The sequence below is a fragment of the Ictalurus punctatus genome, unplaced genomic scaffold, assembly GCF_001660625.3.
Source record: "Ictalurus punctatus breed USDA103 unplaced genomic scaffold, Coco_2.0 Super-Scaffold_100, whole genome shotgun sequence".
NCBI lineage: Eukaryota > Metazoa > Chordata > Actinopteri > Siluriformes > Ictaluridae > Ictalurus > Ictalurus punctatus.
Window position 1 is genome coordinate 1,929,375 of NW_026521086.1, and position 8,863 is coordinate 1,938,237.

At 44.6% G+C, this 8,863-nt stretch overlaps 1 long non-coding RNA gene across 1 annotated transcript; it reads right to left on the reverse strand.

The window, feature by feature from the left end:
- Window positions 1–2,948: 2,948 nt before the first annotated feature.
- LOC128629700 (uncharacterized) lies at window positions 2,949–4,150 on the reverse strand. The gene is made up of 4 exons (XR_008394079.1): window positions 3,987–4,150; window positions 3,645–3,721; window positions 3,467–3,504; window positions 2,949–3,348 (listed from the first exon to the last, which is right to left on the reverse strand). It is a non-coding gene; the product is annotated as an uncharacterized LOC128629700 (long non-coding RNA).
- Window positions 4,151–8,863: the final 4,713 nt, after the last annotated feature.

An 8,863-nucleotide genomic window follows, 5' to 3' on the forward strand; every position in this document is an offset into this window, starting at 1 on the left:
AGCGTCCAGAGCCGCCTCTCTCCCAGCGTGCAGAGCGTCCAGAGCCGCCTCTCTCCCAGCGTGCAGAGCGTCCAGAGCCGCCTCTCTCTCAGCGCGCAGAGCGTCCAGAGCCGCCTCTCTCTCAGCGCGCAGAGCGTCCAGAGCCGCCTCACTCTCAGTGTGCAGAGCGTTCAGAGCCGCCTCTCTCCCAGCGTGCAGAGCGTCCAGAGCCGCCTCTCTCCCAGCGTGCAGAGCGTCCAGAGCCGCCTCTCTCTCAGCGCGCAGAGCGTCCAGAGCCGCCTTACTCTCAGTGTGCAGAGCGTCCAGAGCCGCCTCTCTCCCAGCGTGCAGAGCGTCCAGAGCCGCCTCTCTCCCAGCGTGCAGAGCGTCCAGAGCCGCCTCTCTCTCAGCGCGCAGAGCGTCCAGAGCCGCCTCACTCTCAGTGTGCAGAGCGTCCAGAGCCGCCTCTCTCCCAGCGTGCAGAGCGTCCAGAGCCGCCTCTCTCCCAGCGCGCAGAGCGTCCAGAGCCGCCTCTCTCTCAGCGCGCAGAGCGTCCAGAGCCGCCTCTCTCTCAGCGCGCAGAGCGTCCAGAGCCGCCTCACTCTCAGTGTGCAGAGCGTCCAGAGCCGCCTCACTCTCAGTGTGCAGAGCGTCCAGAGCCGCCTCTCTCCCAGCGTGCAGAGTGTCCAGAGCCGCCTCACTCTCAGCGTGCAGAGCGTCCAGAGCCGCCTCTCTTTCTCAGCATACAGAGCGTCCAGAGCCGCCTCTCTTTCTCAGCATACAGAGCGTCCAGAGCCGCCTCTCTTTCTCAGCATACAGAGCGTCCAGAGCCGCCTCTCTCTCAGCGTGCAGAGCGTCCAGAGCCGCCTCACTCTCAGCGTGCAGAGCGTCCAGAGCCGCCTCTTTCTCAGCGTGCAGAGCGTCCAGAGCCGCCTCTTTCTCAGCGTGCAGAGCGTCCAGAGCCGCCTCTCTCCCAGCGCGCAGAGCGTTCAGAGCCGCCTCTCTCTCAGCGCGCAGAGCGTCCAGAGCCGCCTCTCTCCCAGCGCGCAGAGCGTCCAGAGCCGCCTCTGTCTCAGCACGCAGAGCGTCCAGAGCCGCCTCTCAGCGCGCAGAGCGTCCAGAGCCGCCTCTCTCTCAGCGCGCAGAGCGTCCAGAGCCGCCTCTCTCCCAGCGCGCAGAGCGTTCAGATCCGCCTCTCTCTCAAGGCGCAGAGCGTCCAGAGCCGCCACTCTCTCAGCGTGCAGAGCGTCATCTTCCTCAGTTATGAATTGTCACTGAATCAATTCTGAGCCGGTGAATTTACTGATTCACTGTATTAATTCTGAACAAGTTTGAAGTACTAATTTGCTGTATTAGTTCCAAACTGCTTGATTAACTGATTCACTGAATCGATTCTGAACTGTTTAATTTACTTAATTTACTGATTCACTGTATTAATTCTCTGTTCTGTTTGTGTAACCAGTTAAATGAATCAGTTCTGAGCTTGCCCAGTTCACCAATTTATCACTTTTCTGTTCCGGACAACTAACATACCTCACCAATTTATTAGATCGGTTTTAAGTTTGATTAATTTACTAATTTATTGTATAGTTTAAGTGTTCTGAAGGAGTGTGATTCACAGGTTCAGGGTAGGAAAACTCTGCTCTAAAACTTAACTTGAGTCAGTAATTTGATAGAGATTCACTTGGTCAGTTCTGAACTCTTTGCTGTGCTGATTAACTGTGCCGATTCTTCTGAACAACTGATCCAGATTCTGTGTAATGAATCAGTGAATCCAATTAGCTCAAAATATGTTCAAAACTGATTCACAGACAGTCAGACTGAAGCAAAATCAATCAACTAAAGACATACTGTCAATAACTAGTGGTGTGTGTGTGTGTGTGTGTGTGTGTGTGTGTGTGTGTGTGTGTGTGTGTATACCTGGTAGGCATCTGTGGCTGAAGCCACGTATTTCTCCACCGCTCCTTCCACAAACAGTGCTTTCTCAATTCAGAAACCAGACTCACTGAGGCGCTGCCCAGGAGGTCAAAGGGCTTCTCTTCGTAGATCTCGATGAAGGAGCACACAGAAGCTCTTTGCTACTGCAGCCTGCACGTGTGCGCGCACACACACACTTACAATATTGTGTAACATGACCAGAACATCCGGCTGATAAAATCCCAAAATGCACTGCAACAGATTAGTGTCAAATGATGTACCATAGAAAATGAAGATTACCCACAATGCACTTTTAATGTAAGCAGTGCAGAATTTAAAACACAGAGGTGACCTCAGTGATGACTGGGGTGGGTCTATGTACAAGTGGGCGGGCTTATTGAAGAGCAGGTGGGTCTGTGGACGAGTGGGTGGGCTTATTAACAAGCGGGTGGTCTGTGGACGAGTGGGTGGGCTTATTGACGAGCGGGTGGGTCTGTGGATGAGTGGGTGGGCTTATTGACGAGCAGGCGGGTCTGTGGACGAGTTGGTGGGCTTATTGACGAGCGGGTGGGTCTGTGGACGAGTGGGTGAGCTTATTGACGAGCGGGTGGTCTGTGGACGAGTTGGTGGGCTTACTGACGAGCAGGCGGGTCTGTGGACGAGTTGGTGGGCTTATTGACAAGCGGGTGGGTCTGTGGACGAGTGGGTGAGCTTATTGACGAGCGGGTGGTCTGTGGATGAGTTGGTGGGCTTATTGACGAGCGGGTGGGTCTGTGGACGAGTGGGTGGGCTTATTGAAGAGCAGGTGGGTCTGTGGACGAGTGGGTGGGCTTATTGACGAGCGGGTGGGTCTGTGGATGAGTGGGTGGGCTTATTGACGAGCGGGTGGTCTGTGGACGAGTTGGTGGGCTTATTGACGAGCGGGCGGTCTGTGGACGAGCGGGCGGTCTGTGGACGAGTGGGTGGGCTTATTGACGAGCGGGTGGGCTTATTGACGAGCGGGCGGTCTGTGGACGAGCGGGCGGGCTTATTGACGAGCGGGCGGTCTGTGGACGAGTTGGTGGGCTTATTGACGAGCGGGCGGTCTGTGGACAAGTGGGTGGGCTTATTGACGAGCGGGCGATCTGTGGACGAGTGGGTGGGCTTATTGACGAGCCGGCGGTCTGTGGACGAGTGGGTGGGCTTATTGACGAGCGGGCGGTCTGTGGACGAGTGGGTGGGCTTATTGACGAGCGGGCGGTCTGTGGACGAGTGGGTGGGCTTATTGACGAGCGGGCGGGTCTGCTGTCGTGTCTACAGACAGGAGGGTGGTGCAGGTAGCGTGTTTGATGTGAGGTTGAATGTAACAGCTCACCTCCGCCCCCACTCTGCTCATGAGGGATTACAAATGCTCAATGCTATGAGGAATAACACCATGCAGCTGATCAGAGAAATCCGTCAGCTCGTTCGGCCCTAAAACACACACACAGGGATTCATTAGCACTGTACACTAACATGCTGACGGATCCTCAGTGTGTGTGTGTGTGTGTGTGTGTGTGTGTGTGTGTGTGTGTGTGTGTATAAAACTCACCCAGCATGGGAAAGGTCTTCCCTGAACCTGTCTGTCCACTGCATCAGCGGGAAAATAAGGAGGAAAAAGATCAATCACTCTAACACCAGATTTTGTTTGATATATATATAGTTTTGAAGCTGACTGATTATTGCGAGTAAAGAAACTGCATGTTGTTCTGTACAGTCTGGAGACTCACTATGCGAATATCGTGCCACTGTAACCATGCATGCACGACTCCACGATGTTTTTAGCGACTAAGGAGAACATGTATTCCTGCAGGACAGATAAACACACACACAGCAGTTAAAACAGTTTACTCTTTAAAAAAGCCCTAAAAACACAAAAACATGATAAAGCTGAAGGTTTAAATAAACCACAATAATACTAATAAAACCTTTAAGACCATAAACGTTGAATCTCTTTTGGTGAATCAAACTTACTGAACTCGCCGATATGATTCACTTCAGTGAGTTGACTCATTTAAACTATTTGTTGTAGGTATTTTGTTTGATTCACTCTTCGCTTTCGCTCCTCTCACCTGAGTCGCGTCCATGTCCGCCACATGATCGTAGGTGAAGTTTCGCGGCTTGGATTTGGAGTTCAGACGCAGCGTGTGATCCGAGGTCACCGTTAAACATAAATCCTGGTCTCCGTCTGTCCTCAGCCGGCCTTGGGTCAAAGGTCGCACGCGGACGTACACCTTCATTGCTGTTATTGAAGAAGATAAAAAAAAAATTTAAAAAAAAAGACATTTATTTTCAAGATTAACCAAAGAAGAGACAAATGTGCAATATGCATGTTTTAGACAAACTGACTTTCACATTTCACCAAGTCATTGAGCTAAAGATAAAGTTTAACATTTTTCTAGAGTTCTGTTTTTATATAAAGAAACACAACTGTCCAAGAAATGATTCACTGATTCACTGATTCAATCCTCTGAACTGACTGATTTAGTGATTCATTCAAATGATTCATGTTCAGCCCTTTAGCCATTTCCAAACGAGATTTTGTGCGCATCGCAAATCGGTTACCTTTTGTGTCCCTCAAATCTTTGTGTTATGGGACAATGAAATGAAACTTGCCAGCCAGCTGTTATTTTAATTCCACAAATAATTGCAATTGTATGAAAAATCAGAAGGTCTGGGCGATATGACAAAAACATATCATATCGCGATACTTCTATGATACACGATGCGTACCTCGATATACAATTTAGCTAACAAACTGTCTGCAAAAAACAGCTGTAAAATAAAAATTTAAAAAGTTTTCTTTAATGTAGACAGAGAAGAGTAAGTGTTTTTTTTATTACATCAAATAAACAGCATCTATTCAGTACCGTATAATTTGTAATAATCAAAAACATTTAAAAAATACATCGCCGTACCAACGATCTCTCAGAAAAGTGTACTGTGTAATCATCTATCACGATACAGATATTATATTGATTTAATCGCCCAGCGCTAGACGGAATGGAGCAGGTGCTCGTCTGATAAGACACCAAGTAACTGCCCCTACACGGTGACACCCACGGGTCTGCGAGAGACCGTGCAGACACTTTACAGAAAGTCACGGCCCACGTGTTTGAGATGTTGTCATGCCCACCAGCGGTTCCCTGATTTCTTTATTTATTTGCGTGAATGACATTTTCCCACAATGTTTGAATTATCCACATAGAATTTATGCGCTCAAGTGAAACGAAAAAAAAAGGAAATGAAAAAAGATTGTGTCTACGTGGGAAATTTTATCGATAGTCTGCATTTCCATCAGCAATAACGGTAAATATTTCAACGCTCTAAACCTTTCTTCAGAAAAATAAGAAGTCGTCCTTGGATGGAAAGATTAGTAACGTGTGAAACTTCTTGATGCGTCTGATTTACTGATTCACTGAGTCAGTTCACTGAACTGTTTGATTCCCTAAAAGTTCTTTATCTAATCTTGTATCAGCTAATTTCACTCCCCTTATCTTAAAGGTTAAATCCAACATTCAGAGTTGGGGTAACCGCCCCCTTTCTCTAATTGGCAGGGTCAATGTTATTAAAATGAATAGATTACCGAAGTTTCTTTTCTTATTTCAGGCTTGGGAAAGCTTGTTTTCAAACAATCCACATCAGAGAGGAATGATTTCTAATATTTATGATTTTATTCTGGCGTTAGGTAGTGAGGCGAGTACCAAAATTAAGAATGTGTGGGAGACGGAGTTAGGAGTACAGATAAGTGAAGAGTGCTGGGAACGTGCTATAGGGAGGATACAGTCTACCACTTCCTGTGCTCGTCTTGGACTCCTCCAGTTCAAAGTTTTACACAGAGTCCATTTATTTTATCACCCTTTATTCTTTCTTATGATTCTTATTATTATTGTAGTATTCATATTAGCATAAGATTAGGAAATAATTTCTAAAAACTCTCAGTCACACCTTCATGCTAACATCTGTACATGATGTCAATGGTGCACTGCTCCTCTCTCTCCATAGATACTTACAGGGATCCTCGACTTTAAGTTTTTCTATTGCAAAAGCAGCTGCTAAAATAATAATTACGTGCGGATGGAAAAATGTATTAGGCTAAGCAAATGTTCTGAGTTTTTTTCTAGCAGTTTTTGACATGTACATGTATTTCATCAGCACTGCTACGAGCTTATGTTTTCCCCATAACACTAATATAGCCTTATTCTCTGTTTATTCAGCAAGACTATAACTTTATTCTCACTTCCTCTCCTTAACTTCAGTCACTTCCTCACTGAAACCTATAATCAGAATAACTCCAAAGCTCAGGACCCAAGTCTCTACTCTAAATCATGTGTCTAGAACACAGGCTCTGAACTCTTATCTAACACATTTGGTGTTTTATCTGCTCTAAAGCACCCACCTCAGCTCGTGCAGGCCGCTTAATTAGCTGATGACTTGAATCAGGTGAGTTTGGTGCAGGTTCTAATTGAACATCCTCAGGAGTGTAAAGAAGCCTCTCTCTAATATCTTTCTTACCGGTTCAACTCCAACTTCATCACCACCCCAAGAAAGCACTGCATGTTAGTAGTGTTCAGGGTCAGTATCTAAACTGATAGTCTATTCACACACACTAGCACTACTGCACTTCACATCCAGTATTTCCTTCTCTAATGTAGTGGGTTCATAATAAAACTGCCATATTTAATCATCAGCACCAAAAGTCATGTTTATTCTCATCACTGCTCCTGTGTAGCTTAATATGTTCTGTAGGAGGCCTCGACTATTTCACTTGAGAATATCCACAAATAGGGAAGAAGATTACAGAGATAAATGTAATGTATATATTATTACATTAAAACAACGATTATCAAGGGAGAGAAAGAAAGAGAGTTCTAGACCTCTGACCTGTACATGACGTCATCAAAGATCTTATGGTTCACTGCTCCAATTTAACTGTGTGTGTGTGTTAGGGATGCACCTATGCCGATACCAGTACTCAGGTGTCAGCCTGATACTGTGTTCATGTACTCGTGCTTGTAAAGCTACCCCGATACAACCGCACTGACACCACTTTATGACAACGTGACATAGCCTAACCTCTCGTTACTTGAGCAGGTAGTCGGAAGAGGAGCAATGTCAGCAAATCGTCACACGCATGTAATGCGACACCACTAGCTTTAGCCTCAGAGTCACCGACACTGACTTTCTTCAGTTTACCTGTCAGCGTTATCTTTTATTCCCAACATGACCTCAGTCCTCAGCAGACGGAGGAGAAATCATCACGTGACTGAGGAAGAAAGTGTGTGTCCTCTAAGTCAGGGATTAAACACCTCCGAGAAGGTTTATAAACTTTATAAAGCGGAGTTTGTGGAGCACGGAAGCATGACAGTAATGCGGTCGCAAGCTACTCAAAAGGTTTAGTTTAATTTAAGTTTGTCATTATATGCTGTATCTGCGCGCTTGCAGTGTAAATTCTGTCAGAAGTGACGTGTTAGTAACGAGGACACGTTGCGGATCACGCGCGGTGTAGACACGCTGATACAGAGTGTAGCGCGAGTAAGATCTGTAATGTCTCATTCAAACATTATGATCAAAAGTAAAATCATGTCTAAAGACACCGAGATACAGAAACCACAAGGTGCAGTGAAAGTGAGTTTTTATTATTCATTTAGGACTGGACTTTAATTCTGTGCTTTTTGTACATCCATAAAAAATAATGCTATCTATCTAACTCTATTTATAAATGTTTATATATATTTACTTTATCTTATTTAGTTAGTTTACATTTATATTATATATAAGTACTTATGCATTATTTTTTATGGATTCACAAAAAGCACCGAATTAAACTACAGTCCTAAATTATATATATATATATATATGTGTGTGTGTGTGTGTGTGTGTGTGTATTGGGTTCTTTTCTGTTTTGGACTAACAGTTGTGTAAAGTTTTAGTCTGAATATATATATTTGTAACACTCAGTTTGTGGATTTTATTTTAAATAAACAAAAAAAGGCACTGAAAGTTTGCCCCGCCCCCATCAGATTAACCGAAAAAATAATCGACCAATTAATTGATTGTGAAAATAATCGTTAGTTGCAGCTCTAATAATAAGCTGCATCACGAAATTGATTTTTTTTAAACAAAAAAAATCTTGATTATTTTCAAAAATAGAGTTGTGTTTGAGAAGAAGAATGGAGTGTGATATAGTGTGAATCATAAAAATTCTATTTCATTTCTATTTGTTTACAGAAAGACTTCAGCAATAAAAGCAGCATTTTGCTGTAGTTGTTAAGGGGCCGTTTACACCACAACGTTTTCAAATAAAAACCGAAAACTTCTGATGCGGTTTGGCTGTTCGTTTCCATGACGACGGCGTTTCGGGGCCTGAAAACGCAAACTTTGGAAAACGGGTTTCAAAGGGCAAGTTTTTGAAAACGATGCCTTTATCATCTCCGGTAAATCATGTAAATTATTATCCAGAAAAAACACAGCTACTCCGTTTACTTGCATTTGTTTACAGCGCGGTCTTTCCCTCATCAATATGGCGGACATGTTGACGTGAATGCTTACGTGCGCATGCGCGTAGTATTTACAAAGTGACCTCGCCAGCTACACACACACACATTTTGTCCTTTTTGTGTTTATTTCTTGAGAAATAGAAGAGAGAAGCTCGAATGTGCAGTGAATGTCCAATATAAACCCAACCTTACCTCAGTTGAGCAGTTTATACATTAAAAATATTACAGAAATATAAAGTTATTTTAGCTGCTAAATTACTTACTCACTGTTGTTTATTTTAGTTGCTATAAGCAGGGATCAAACAATGGATTTTAGGATAAAGTAATGTTATACTTAAGTAGTGCCGCTAAAATAGGATAACAAATCTCTCCTCATGAGTTAAATAGTGCAGTACATAGGGTGTAGACCGTCATTATTTCATTCCTAATGTAGTGCACTTAAACCGGAA